This window comes from Castor canadensis, chromosome 1 (genome assembly GCF_047511655.1).
Source record: "Castor canadensis chromosome 1, mCasCan1.hap1v2, whole genome shotgun sequence".
NCBI classification, from domain to species: Eukaryota; Metazoa; Chordata; class Mammalia; order Rodentia; family Castoridae; genus Castor; species Castor canadensis.
In genome coordinates, this window is record NC_133386.1 from 118,982,181 (window position 1) to 118,997,062 (window position 14,882).

The 14,882-nt window shown below is 38.6% G+C and overlaps 1 protein-coding gene across 3 annotated transcripts in view; it reads left to right on the forward strand.

The window, feature by feature from the left end:
• The window catches only part of Nox4 (NADPH oxidase 4), a 189,878-nt gene that overhangs the window by 146,293 nt on the left and 28,703 nt on the right, over positions 1-14,882 (forward strand). The window lies entirely within an intron of this gene.

Consider the following 14,882-nt stretch of genomic DNA (forward strand, 5'->3'; position numbering starts at 1 on the left):
CTTTGATAAAATCTTTCTCTGTAATGGTTTTTTGTAGATGTTACTCAGAGCAGAACAATATTAAGATAACCTTGTTATTTCATAGACATAGAGGATTTGATTTTAGTTTGACATGACCCTAAAACTCTTTTAGCCAACTCTTAGATTATATTCAACTTTAACTTTATCACACATCAAAGTTTTTTATTATGCACTTTTAAAACTTACTTAGACCTTTGTACAACATACTAAACCCTTTGATGGTTTGTCCTTATCTTTCCTATTTGAAACAATCTTTAGGACAGACCCTTCTTTACAAAATCCCTTCTCATCCAAAAACCCATTCCTTTTTTCTTTAACTTCTCAAAATATACATTTATTACCTATCTATATCCTTTCCAGTTGTTTACTTTGTAACTTGTATTTTAAAATTAACTTTTTTAAGAGTTTTAGATTTATTTTAGGGGCTGGAGCAACTGATTAGTAGCCCTTGTTGTTTTAAGGAATTTATGATAGGCATAAGGCCTTATCATCCCTCAGGCTTGAGGGGATATTGTTTTTGGTGTGAAAACTGTGAGGGATTTTTGAGTTTTATTTGAATAGGGAGGGCTGTCCTGGCTCACACTACACTCAACTCATCAGTCCACACTGTGGAATCTCTTTGTTCCTGAAGGAGGGGGCAGCAGAGATAGCTGCCTGGGGGGAGGAGAATTTGAACTTTAATTGAGATAGTAAATCCTGTCCCAGCAGGGACACTGGAGTTTCAGGTACTATGGGGAAAGAGTGACAGAAGAGGAGTTCTCCCCAAGAGCAGGCCAGAGGCCAGGTAAACTAGCGCTCTAGGGGCTAGCCAGATTTGCCCTGAATGATAACTTTTGTTATTGGACCGGGGACCAGGAGAAAAAGGTAAAGCAGAGAAACAGACTCCACTGTCTAGGAGAAAAATGACCTTTTGTTTTTCTGCCATTATGGCTCCTTAACATTGATGCCAAGAAATGGTGTGTGGCCAGTAGGCTTGGACCCATTAATCTATAGGAGGTGGCACCTCGCCTTCCATCTGCAGGTGGGGGCACTTAGACCTCCAGTGGTTGCCCTTGCAGAGGGCAGGGTCCCAGTTGGGGGCGGGGCTGTCTCCTGGGCTGTTCCCCTTTAAGCATTCTCTGCAGAAGTGCCCCTCCTGTCCACCATGGTAGCAAGTTCAGGATACAGGCCCCAGTCAGGTGGGGCCCTCTCTAGAGCAGCAATGAGGCTATGGTGTCTCTTATCTTTTTCTCTCCTGTTAGTAAGGTCCCGGACATACAGACGTAGCCATAAATACAGACATTGCTAGCTGTATTACTTGGTTCAGTGACTTTTCCCTTCAGCCACAGTCTGAGTTTTTTAACAAATATCTGGGACTGACTGTTAGAAATTTATCTTGAGGAGAACCTCTCTCACCTGTGACTCTGTGTCCATGGTATGCTTTGTGATAGCGTCCTTAAGATGCTGTAGAAAGTTAAGAGGATTTTTTTTTAAGTTGTTGCTGTAAAGTAAAGTTGTTATTTTACATTGACACCTGACACTCTGGAGAGCAAGTCTCTGAACTGTTCTGGGTCTCAGTTTCCTCACTTGAAGAATGAGGGATCTGGTCTAGGTTAAACTATGTTTTTCCACTATGAGATGGCTGAAGTGACATTAATGCCACTTCTTTACCATTTTTTTTTTTTTAAGTAATGCTGGGGAATTGAACCCAGGGCTTTGCTCATGCTGGGCAGACATTCTCCCATTGAGCTACTTCCTCAGCTCCAAATATTATTATTATTTTTTTTTACTTTGGCTGTACTGGGCTTGAACTCAGGACTTTATGCTTGTAAAGCAGCACTCTACTGCTTGAGTCATATAATCATTTCCAACCTGAGTGGCCTGGGCCCGAACCCATTGCTTTTCTAATGAGAGAAATTTGTATAGGGGACCTCAGTTTACTTTTTTTTTTTTTTACTTTTATAGAAAAGGTCTAATTGGAGTATGGTATTGTAATTTAAGGAACCCTGTGAAGGCCACTTCTCTTGGTCACCCAAGGCATGTTGAGGCCAGGCCTCAGTACAAAGCTTCCAACATCTACCAGCCAAAGACTGGAAGATGCAGATCCCATCTAGAAAGAACAAAACGTTAGGATCCTGTCTTTTAGCTAACAGCAGGCAGCCTCTTTAATAAAGCCTACCTTTTTTTTACAAAGAAATCATTTGTAAAGTTAGAGAAGGGCATTCAGAGGGCATTTCAGGGGAAAAATTTATGCTGAGGCCAAAGGTATAGAAAATTCTAAATGAGTAATTTAGAGACCACAGTAATGTCTATTTAGTTATTTCTGGAACTATAACCTTGAGCTAACAATTGACTTACAAGGGTCTGATGCCCTGAGGTGTGAGGTGGGGCTAGGAGCAGGACTTGTGCAAGGCCACTCCCTCCACACACACCTGGGACAAATGACCCTGACTGCCTAGGCCTGACCCTGCGGCCTGTCGCCCCTCCCCCCTTCCTGTGTACTCTGCACGCGTTTATTCTAGGGGAAGTGGTGGCGGGCTGCAGCCATCGCCATGTGTGGCTGGCGGCCCAGGATTTGTTGGGTCCTCTCTATGGATTTTCCTAGCTATGGCAGGTATTTTTGCTGTGTCCAGGAGCCGGCATTCTGTGCACAGGTGCGCCTGTTTGCTTTCCTTCCTCCCTTTGTGGGGGCGGAGTTAGAGCGTGAGCATGGCAGCTGCAGGTTTTTGTAAGCGCTTTTGTAAAGCGGCTGACTTAAAGTTACTTTAGACTAAGAGGCCTGGCAAACTAGTTGGAATAGCTTAAGTCATAAGGTACTGTGCTACAGGTTTTTCATGGGAGGCAGGGTCCCAGTAAGCCCAGGGAGGGGAAGGCAGACAGAGACAAAGGACATGTGGTGAGACCATGGAGGAGGCAGAAAGGTGAGCTGACATCTTAGGTAAGGGAGGGGAAGGCAGAGCCTGGAGGCATGACACGTGCTTAAGGGATTAGCCATCACCTGTGTCTCCAGGTTGCTCCCATTGATTGGTACTGGCAGGCTTTCAGCAAAATGAAACCTCCACTCTCTGGTCACTGAATAAAGCATGAGCTCTCTCAGAGCTGGAACTGCCTTGAGGCCAGAATTGGCAAGGAGTGGCTTGCTTAACTCCATGATAGGGAAAGTTTTTCAGGAAGATAGGAGGAGATAGGGATGGTAAGCAGTGCAAGAAGTCTGTTTAGGTGGGGAAGGAGGAGGTTTGGAGAGGAATTGGCTGATTTAGAAACTGGTTTACAGGCTGATAGAATCTGTGCAGGGGAACAGAAAGTGCAGAGGGAGGGTTTGAAGTCAGAGAGCCGGATTTAGACGGAGGTACGAAAAGGCTTGGACATAATGGAATCTCTCCCCATCGTCCCTCCTGATTGTTCACAGTAGTTATATGTCCCATAAAAGGTTGGGATCTAAAAACCCGAAAAGGGGCCAGTGATTTTGGTTGTCTAAAGGATAAGTGGGCCAGATTTGAGTGCAAAAGTGGATTAAATTTTTTGGTTTTACGTCTGGGGTCAAACCCAAAGTGTCTAAATTATTGAGGAGGCATCTCAATGGTGTGTAAGATGGCAGAGAAGATGTAGAGGCACCCATTTTGAGGGACCCAGTCCTGGAATGGGAGAGGAGGATATTATGCACTGTGGAGCGTCCTCGTGCAGCACAAATATCCGAGAGAACACAAAACACATGAGAATCAGTCGTCACTGAGTTCAGGTGGTTTGCGAGGCTGCCGATGGGCCGAGGGCTATGGGTCACCTGGGCCCAGGCTTTTTGACGATGGGTCTCTGAGACCCATGACAAAATGGATCCAAGCCCAACAAGGAAGGGAATCCCTCTACCGCCTGAGCCGCCCAGAGATAGCCAAACAAGGGGAGTGTTTGGAAACCCTGGAGACAACAAAGGGAGAGACCGCAAAGGGAGTCTGAGAAGGGTATGTGGACTCACCAAAGAATGTCCGGTGTTGGATGCAAGCAGGACGATCGAGAGGATGAGTCCTGGCCAGTCACGTCCTCAGGGTGGTCGTGGGGTGGGTCGGAATGGGATTCCCACCAGGATTAGTTGGGAGCCCCCATTCAAGTCATGGCACCAAATGTTGGTAATGTAGGCCCCAAAAGTGACCACGTGGAGAGGAGCAATCTGGCCAAGAGATTCTTTGTTGCCAGGTGGGAGAGGGAGAGAGCCAAGAGAGCCAAGGTAGAGAGAGAGAGAAGGGCAGGGGCTTAAATACCCCTCAGTGAGACTCAGCATGATCTGATTGGTTAGGATCTTATGGTTCATGCTGACTGGAGGTTGGGGCAGGAGGAGGATTCAAGCTGGACTTGAGGCAGGACTGTGACCCTGGGAGGCAGGACAGTGACCCTGGAAAACAGAAGCTTAAGGGTGCAGTAAGAACCGAAACCTATTGGCGCCATTATTGCCAACACCTTCTGACTCTTTCTTAAGGGACAGGCCTTTTCTTCTCTTAGATGTTACAAGTGTAGGAGACTGTGCCTTCATCTTCCTAAAGGATAAGGAAATGCCAGGCCTTTTCTTCCACATCCTCTTCCCTAAAGGCTGGTGGATGCCGGACACTTGATTTTTCCTGTGGAATCTTGGAGTATCCTCTCTAGTAGCAACCAGCTAAAGAAGAAACACACAAATGTTTGAAACAAAAAGGAAAGTCACCAAGTTAAAAAATTAAAATTCAGTTTATATATATTTAATCAAAGCCAATTACTGTGTTAAATGACTCATTCCTTGATTTGCCAATTTATTTAAGTATTCATAGAAGTTTGGTTTTTTTCTGGGGATTTTTCCCCCTCATACTTAGCTTTGATAACATTAATTCTGATGACAAAGCAAATATACATTCCTAGTTATCTTTCTTGTGCATCTTTTCAGATATGAATCCAGGTTTAATCTGTAGCAATAATCTTCCAATCCCTTCATAACATGCACAGGGACATACAAGTGCCTATGTAGATTTGCATGCATGGGTTGTTCTGCAGGTATGTGTTGATGGGAGCATGGACATATCTGATGAGATGGGTGTGTGACTGGTGTTTGCAGAGAATGACAATGTCTACTTTTCTGCCTCTTATGCTCAGTGACCACCTGATTCCTGTGCTTGAAGAGGGAGTCACATGGTTTCTCTCATGATGGTTTTGTTAACTGTATTGTCATATGTCTTTCTTGTCCTTTGGTTACTTTTCTGATAATGTCTTACTCAGTTTGAGCCAATATAATGAATCAATATAAACTGGGTGACTTAACTATAATATTTTTTATAGTTGTGAAGGTTAGAAGTGTGAGGTCAAGGTGCTGGTAGATCAGGTGGCTAGTCAGGATGCTCTTCTGGGTGTGTAAATGCCTGCTTATTGTCCCCATATGGTGGGGAAGAGAAAGGAGGCCAGCTGTCTCCTTATAAGGCATTAGTCCCATTATGAGAGCGTCATTCTCCTGGCCTGATTACCTTCTAAAGACACTGTTTTCAAATACCATCACATTAGGATTTCAGCATATGAATTTGGGAGCAGGGGGACACACATTCAATGCATGGAAAGATTATGAATTTTATTCTAAACTTTTGAAATGCATATGTGTGTGAGAAGTGGGGTGGGAGAAAAAGGGAGAGAGAGAGAGAGTGAGAGAGAGAGAGAGAGAGAGAGAGAGAGAGAGTGTTAGTTCCCTTAAGGGAAAGTGACTTGGAAATTGTTACCTATGATGGTTCTGGGGAACATTGTTCAAAAACAAAACAGTGTTTATTAATCACATTTTTACATTTGTGAGCTCCCATTTGATCCATTGGCCAAAGCCAGGGACATCCATTTTTTCATCAGGATATAAAATTATAGACATTGCTCTGTGTAAGTTTTCAGATATGAACAAGTATGATAGTTGTCAGAAAGCAAAAGATGAATGGAAAGGAACAACAAAAAAGAAATGTATATTTAACACAAAATACATGCTGATTTATTGGTTTGTTGGAAAGAAATCAAGATAAAGTAACAAGTTTTACTGTTCATTCCTTATTAGTGTTATTGTTATTGAGTCTAAAGGATTTAGGTTTCTAACCCATTTATACTAGAGGATTCTTATATTACTATCCTTATAATATAGTAATTTTGTACAAAAGGGACTGAGGAGATCTGGCATAATTTTGCTCATATTTAAAGTGCAACCGTATTGACCAACTAAGCCACTAAACATAACCCAGTAGCCCTGGAAGATTTAATCCAAAATATGTATAAAATATTGAGAAAATACAGGAATAAAATATTTCTACTTTGTTTCCATAAAGACCAAGTTCTTTGAGCTACCTAATATTAGAAGTGTTTAGAGAGAAGAATATTATTTATGACAAAATTGAGAGCTGTTCTTTGGCTTGGTTTGCTGCCAAAGAAGAACCTTGATTGTTTGGAACATAAAAACAGTGTCACAACCCAGTCTCATTTCCAATGGGCTGCTTAAAAGTGGCTTTAAATGGTAATATTGGGTAATACCCTTAAACTGTGAATCCTCAGATGTCCTTTGCAGATTTCATCTGTTTTCCAGCTTATCTTCCTTTTTCCCTTGCCTAATAAAAATTTCAGTTCCTTTTCTAAAAACCCTTACTCCCTTCAATAATTTTTGTTCAGTATGTACTTATTACAGAGATGTTATTCTCACTTATAATAATAATATACATTGAGTACTCTCTATAAGCCCAGAATTGTGCTTTATTTCTTTTAATTCTTAGTATTTCCCTATAGGAATAGGCAGTACTTTTTCCCCAGTTGTGCATAATAGAGGACTGAGATTCAAGCAAGTAAATTTCTTACGCAAAGTCACAGGGTGCAGCTGGGTCTCAAACCAAGATCTCATTGTCCCCCAAATTAAACTTTATTTTGCTGTATTGCCTCATTCATTCATCCATCTTTCCATTCCTCCATCAATATTTATTGAATACTTACTCCACATCAGAAGTAATCATAATTACTAAGAATTTTAAAATGATTAGGGCATAATTATATGGTTTTGAGGGACCTAGTTCAGGGAGAAGACCAGAATCAGAGGTTAGTGAATAGATCATATCAATGTGTTGAGACCTACATGTAGAGAAATGAACTAAATTCTGTGGGACAAAAGAAACTGCCCATCTAAATAATTTATACGCAGCTTAGTTTTCTTGTTGATTAAAATTGACTAGATGAAAAGGTTTCCTAGGCAAAAACAAAAGCATAAGAGAATATGGAGGATGTACACGGGCCATTGAAAACCATGTGTGGGTACAAACTGCATTTGTATTCACATGCATGTGCACATAGCCATGCACTAGCTCAAGGGCTGGAAGTGTAAGGAGAACTGAGGTGAGTCCATGAACAGGCCTGGGCTGCCATTGTACTTTGTTGTAAAGACACTGGAGAACTATGAAAGGGTTTAAGCAAAGGAGAAAGATAATTGAATCCACATTTTCATAGATTTATTGTGGAGCCAGAAAGTACCACGAAACACCACATGGAGCTAGTACATTCTCTAGCTGGCAAATTTTATATTCAGTTAGAAAGAAATAAAAGATCCATACTGTGGTAATAGTCACACCGGAGATCAGAAGGGTATCTTAGGATGTTAGGAGTCACAATCAACAGAATGTAGTGACCATATGACTAGATGAGCGAGGAGGAGAGAAATGGACAAAGGCAGCATTTGGGGGTGACTTCAGTCTTTTTCGTTTAAGTTACATTCTGGGCATGAGTGGTAGTAAATGACCAGTTTTCTTCCCCTCTCCTTCCCTCCCCTCCCCTCCCCTCCTCTTCCCTCCTCTCTCCTTCCCTTCCTTTCCCCTCCTTCCTTCCTTCCTTTTCTCCCTCCCTCCTTCCTTCCTTTCTTCCCTCCCTTCTCTCCCTCCCTCCCTCCTTCCTTTCTTTCCTCCTTTCCTCTTCCTCCTTCCTTTCTGCCTTTATTCTCTCCCTCCATCCCTCCTTCCTTTATTTCCCCCTCCTTTTCCCCCCTCTATTTCAAATGGAAACAGTGGCCATAGTCTTTCTTCTCATGTTGCTTTGAGGAATGCATAGTACCTGACATAATTTTACCTTGTACAGAATTGTGATATTTAAATAAAATGACATAAAGCATCTGGCCTTATAAAAATGTGAATTTTCATCATAGTCTTTGCTGCTTCACTGTCAGATCTTTTCTGCTTTTTCTCAAACTGATGTCTTACCTCAGGATAAGGGGACAGACTCAACTGTGGGCTGTTTAAGTGTTTTTCTCCAGTCTAGATCCTGCCAGAGGGGGCATTGTTCTTCCCAACAGAGTCCCTCCAAGAGATGGGATCTGTTTGGTGGGTGATTAGCCAGGAAGGAACCCTTTCTATTGTCTTCCTGCCAGTGGGAGCGGGGACTATTCTAGTAGTTATGAATAACCACGGTATGCACAATATTTTAGTATTGCCATTTGCTAAGGAGTTATTCTCTCTTCTTATCGCTATATTTAGGCTTTTTGTAGTAGGTGATAATTCTAATACCTAGCAGCAAGGGAAATTTTTTGAAAAAAGTAACATTTTGACTACAGAGTGTGGGATGTAATTATAAGGGCTCCCAATGCTGTTGATATTTGCAAAAAGAGGCAAGCAAGATGTGAGAAGAAAGCTGGTGTATTTGAAGCTAGTAAGTTCCAGCCCTTGGGCTGTAACTCACAAATACCAAACTCTGTCATTAGAACTACAAGAGCAACATAGACCACTAAAATCAAACAGTTCTACAGAAACTGAGACACCATGGACATTGTCAAGATTCTGGTAAGTAAAGATGCTTGTTAGGTCAAGCAACAAGGTTGCCTTGGTGCTGCGTGGCAGAATAACTCACTCACTCTGCCTCAGATAAGAACCGGGTCAAGACTGGCCATGCAGAATCTTGTAGCTGGAGGTTAGGTTGTTTAAATCTGTGAAACACTGAAGTGGAAATGGGTACTTTCTAAGAGGTCAGTTAATCACATGCTATTCTCACCCTAGTGCCTTTGAGAGCCATTTTCTCTCCTTATTCTACCCCATTCCACAGTACCAGCCGTTATATATATTTTCACATTCAGTTAATTTTAGGTCTGGCGTTTATGTTTGTGGGTTTTTTTTGTGTCAAGTTGTCAGTTAAGAGAGAAAGTGTCCTGAAATTCTTCCTTTGTTAAAAATCTTAAAAATCTGGGCTAAGGATGTAGTTCATTGGTTGGGTGCCTACCTAGCATGTGTGAAGTTTGATCCCCAGTATTAAAAATAAAAAGGAAATAAAATCTTAGAAATCCCATTTCAAGGTCCTTGGATTGAAACTACTTCCTTTGAACATAAGGTTATTTATAACTCTTCAAGAATATTCTTAGCTCTAGAAAACTGAAATTTTATCATAGTTAAATCATGATCTCAGAAACAGATTGTGAATTATATAGTTTAAATGAACATTTTTTAAATGGCAGATAAAAAAGCCATTAAATGTTTCAATTCCTAATGGATATGGAGTATAATTCTGATAATATGCTTGTTTTATGGGAGTTCCTTGCCAAAGAATTTTTCAGCTTACAGACTGAAAATTGAATCCTGACTTTCATTTGTAATGCCTTAGAATTCCCAAAGATAGACATCAGTCAATGTGGTTGTTTGAACAATGTTGGTTTTATTTTATGCAAGAGGTTGTACTAGGTACTAAAGAAAAGTTAATTACAGGGATTTTTTTAGTCCTTTGCTGGTAGTTTTCTTTCATTATATTGGTGGTGGAGTCCAAACCTTGGGGACCACTACCTACCTACCGCTAAGCCTTTTTTTTTTTTTTGCAGTACTAGGGTTCAAACTAAGGGCCTACGCAGGCACTCTACCACTTGAGCCATGTCTTCACCCCTTTTGTTTTTCTTTTCTCATTTTTTTTTCCTTGTGTGTATGTGGTTCATGGAGATCAACCGTGGCCTCCTAGCAAGTTCAGGACTTAACTAATGAGTTATATCCTCCCTCCTCCTTCACCAAGTTTCAACTCAAATGTTAAGGACTTACCCTGATCACTATATTTACAACCACCACTGCGGGAGCTCACCTCCACCAGTAACATCAGTATTACCTGAGATGTTGTTAGAACTACAAATCTCAGACTTTGTCCAAGACATGAATAGCAAGTCTAGGGGTAGAGTCTAGCACTATGTTTTAATGAGTCCTCCAAGAAATTAAAGCATCATTGACACCTTATGATTAAAGTAGTGTTGCTTTAAGGATTCGCAAACCAGTGTGTGTGTCTGAATCTTTCTATGTAGAAAGATTTTGAAGACCATCTCAGGTTTTTCAAACTCCTTCCCACTTTTTATTGTTTTTACCGATATGATTATCTCCTGAGAAGAGAGAGAAACTGCAATACCAGCCTTCTCCTGGGGAACTGTTAATCAGGTTTCCCTTTTGTTTTTCTCTAGATGAAGAAAGAATTGTTCGATAATGGATGGCCCAGGAACCTCCCCCATCTTGTTTTTGTTTTGTTGTTTGTTTTTTGCTTTCATATATTATCCTTAATTGGCAATTGACTGGAATGATTTATATCTGATTAATAAAGGAAATGAACTTTGGAGGAAGACTAATGAGTAACTTAGCAGAAGTTCTTTCCCTTAATCTATATGTGGTCTTGAGAAAAATACTTAATATTTTTGAATTTCAGTTCTCCAATAAAATGGAGATCTATTTTTCTTTCCTGTGAAAGTAATTGTGTGACTAAAGAGTGAAGGTATATATCGAACAATATGTACAGGCCCTGGATTAAATGAAATGTTCAATAAGGAGTGTCTATTTTACTTATACATTATTGTAGGTTTTTGAAATAAACATGGGATACTTTTTATTTTTTAATGAAGAATTCTTTGAAATAAAAGCTGATAAAGATAAGAAAAGCAAATAATTTTCCAAAAATATATATTTATGTTAACATTAAGTTAATATACATAAATTATAATCTTTATTAATAATAGCATATTAATTTTCAATGTTTACTATATTCTAGATTCCATGTTAAAAGCTTTATCCAGGTGCATTTGCCTTCAGCTATATAAAGGTACATGTGCTCAAACCTGAAGGGTGTTTATTTTTCTCTTGTAACAAGAAAATGAAGATAAATGGCAGCTGGTATTGGTACAGTGTCAGCATGTTACATCTGGGGTGTCTGCCTCTCTCTTCTCATCCCTCTGTAATGAGGGCTTCAGTCATTTGTCCTTCTCCAGGCAGGGGAAGGAAGAGGAGAAAAGCACATGAGGTTGAATTGGCCTTGCTTTGAAGGTGGATCTTAGAAGCCCAACCCAGAACATCTGCTTGATCTAATTAGACTAAAATGACTCTCAGGGATGCTACCATTGTAAGAAAGTGGGAAATATTGTTCTGTATTTTTTTTTCTTAAGTGAGTAAATTGCTATGACTTCTTCCAAAAATTGGAAGGTTTTATATTGCAGATATCTTAAATCAAGCCAACTTTTAATTTTAATTTAGTTAGCATAGTTTATTTAACCATAACATACTTTCCCCCCCCCCTTGTATTATAGTTCTATAAAATTTTGTTTGGGAAATACTGATATAATTAATATCTACTTTTTAAAAAATTCAATAAAGGTATTTTCTTAAAGTAGGACTAGCTTTCTCCTCAGGTTGTCTAAGTAAAGTCTATTTTAATTTGTTATGGTATCAGTGTGTCTTGTAGCAAGTGTTGGTAGACAGGATTTTTTGAACTATCAGTTATACTTTTCACTATAATGTAGTTGAATTAAATTATAGTTGAATTAATTTATGAGTTTCTCCATTGAGAGGAGATCTGATATAACTGGTTAAGCAACTCAATTTTAATTAAACAATTAAACCAATTTAGAAAATATTCATGAATTTTGCTTTCCCAGGAAAAATTTATAAAAATGTGTGTGTTTTTGTTTGGGTCAGGGAAGAAGCCCACCCCTCCCTTTTTTAGAATTCGCTGAGATTCACAATCCTTCTTAAAGGATCTTTTCATTAGTCATTATTTGAAATTTAAAAATAAGTAAAGTTTATCTGAACTATGTTCTTGCAAAATAATTTCTGTTATCTCATCACATAATGAGAATAGTACAGATGAGGTACTATATAAAGTCACTTCTCATAAATGAAAAGCACAGTATTTTGTCTTCATTCATAAGACAATTTAAGTCATTTTCTTTTATCTGTCTTCCTAAAAAAAAACCGAACAAACTAGGTTTTGCCAAATAATAAACTGTAAGTAATTTGTTTACAGCTCTTATTCAAGAAAAGAAAACTTTTGTCTTACCTTGTGCAAAAAAGTAAAATGGCATTTATCAGTTGTTGAGGACAATAGTGGGAGGAGTGGAGAAGGAAGATTGACCAATGGATACTAAGTTACGGTTAAATATGAGTGAAAAGTTCTGGCCATTGCACAGTAATGAGACTGTAGATAGCAATTATATGTTCTATATTCCAAAAGTTAAAGGATTCCGAATGGTTTCACCATAATGAAATGATAAATACCTAAGGAGAGAGATATGATTAATCTGATTTAAATCAGAATTATACAATGTAAACATATATCAAAATATCACAATGTCCTATCAATATGTATAGTTTTTGTTTTAATGTATCAGTTAAAATTAAATTTTAACAAAAACATTTTGGATTAAAAGCACTGATTCTCCAAGATCCATGAATCCAAATTGCTGTCTGCATTTCCCATCTCACACAGCTTAGTCCATTTCTTTTATCCATACTGGACCTCTCAGATGACCTAATGGAGGCATACTATCATTAACAAAAAGAATCTCTGATATTTTTGTGGCAGTCTATAATTCTTAACAGGTTTTCTCTAGTGTCACGTCTCATTGACCCTTTTCTAGATGAAGGACATCAAATTTAGAGAGGACGTAACCTGTCTATCACACACACACACACACACACACACACCGCCCTAGTAAGTGACTAGAACTCTTAAGTTTTAACCTTCTTTTTCAAGGTTATTTCAAAATACCAAAGGGAAATGAAGAGAGTGTGTTGGTCGGAAAACAGACAAGTAGTAACAAGGGTTGTTTTTCATGACTCCTCTCATTTTTGGTGGTGAAATATTCAATTCTATCACTGATGTCTGTAAAAAAAAAAAGATTTCATCTTTTAAAAGATGAGTGTATTGAATTAATTTTGTTCTTCAGTCCACTTAATATGGTTTTCAGATAACAATGCAACATTTCTTTAGGGTAGGTATGTTGTCAGTTTAATTATTGAGTCAAAAATAGCATCACACAAATAATAGGCACAATGTACATGATTATTGAGTACATTGTAATATGTGAATTAAATGGATGTGATAAGAATTACATGTCATAATTATGCGATCTATCAGTATTTTCTGATTTTGCTGATTTCTGATTTTCTGATTTCTGATTTCTGATTTTCTGATTTCTGCTATATTTAGAATAATACATTAGGCATTTTAACTTTGGTTATTGTGTCTTGAGATCAAAGAAATATCATTTTAAATAGATTTTTAAAGCCAGCACTCTTACACATTCCTCTTTTAAAACTAAAGTATATAACACATGCACTAGGCATGATGATTTAAGTTCTGCGGTAGCTAAGTAACCTTGACGTATTCCTGAAAATGAGGTGAAACACTAAGCAAACTTATTTCTCGTTCATGCATTGTCTTCTGAGAGTTCAGTGGATCTCAAAGACAGCTTTGAGAGGTCTTTGATTACTCAGAGGTTCAGTCTGTTTCTCTCATCTGGTTTGATTTGGGGCTTTTAGTTCCCATGGAAATAATAGTTTCCTGCTTCATTCCAGAAGTGACAAATATTGCTTCCGTTTACCACCCAGTGGTTATAAGAACTAGCTATAAGACCCAATGTGATCACGAAAACCTAGAAGTATAATCTCTTGAGTGAAAGAGAGAAAACCATGTATTAGCAATGGCTGCTAGTTATAAAACACAGATTATATACCATAGAGTTCAGAGTTCAAAGGAATGTCTGTTTATTAATTTATTTAGCAAACATTTAGCAAGCATTGAACAATTAAGCCCATAGATGCATAATCTTAACTGGTCTACTGTTATAATGGCTTCTAACTATATGGATGTGTATATATGTGTGTGTATATATATATATGTATATATATATAAAATTATATATATATACACACACATATATATATGTATACACACATATATATGTATACAAACACACACACCCATATATATATATATATAAAATTTTGGGGGGCGGGACCTGGCTTTGAATTCAGGGCTTCACACTTGCAAGCAGGCACTTGAGCCACACCTCCAGCCCATTCCTAATTATAAATGACACGTACATTAAAAGGCTTGCTATACAAATGTACTTTTTTAAAAAGTTACTAATTCCTAAGAAGTTGTTTTTATAATGAAAAACTGTAAAATGGCAGTATCTTATACACATAAGTATTTTGTCTTTCATATAAAGATATTTGGAAGAGGGAGTTCATAGGAAGTATGGTAATTCTACAGTGATCAGCAATGACTACTTTGACCATAAAATGAACAGTTCAGGCATTAAAGAGGAAGAAGTAAAGATGAGGTGAAGAGAGATGAAACATCCAGCTGAGACAGTTTCTTATAAGGACACTCCAGTTGTTCCAATTGCAGATCCATTTATACCACATTAGCCAAAACTTTGTCTCACAACCAAAATAGATGAGTGGAATCTGAGAAATGTGGTATTTTGGCTGGATACTTTGCTTGCCTGAATATAATTAATGTTCTGTTACTAAAAAAGGGAAGGTGGCTGTTAAGTGGACAATTAGCCATTTCTACTGCAGTTAAGGAGTCTCTCTCTCTCTCTCTCTCTCTCACATACACATACACATACACATACACACATTCCCCAC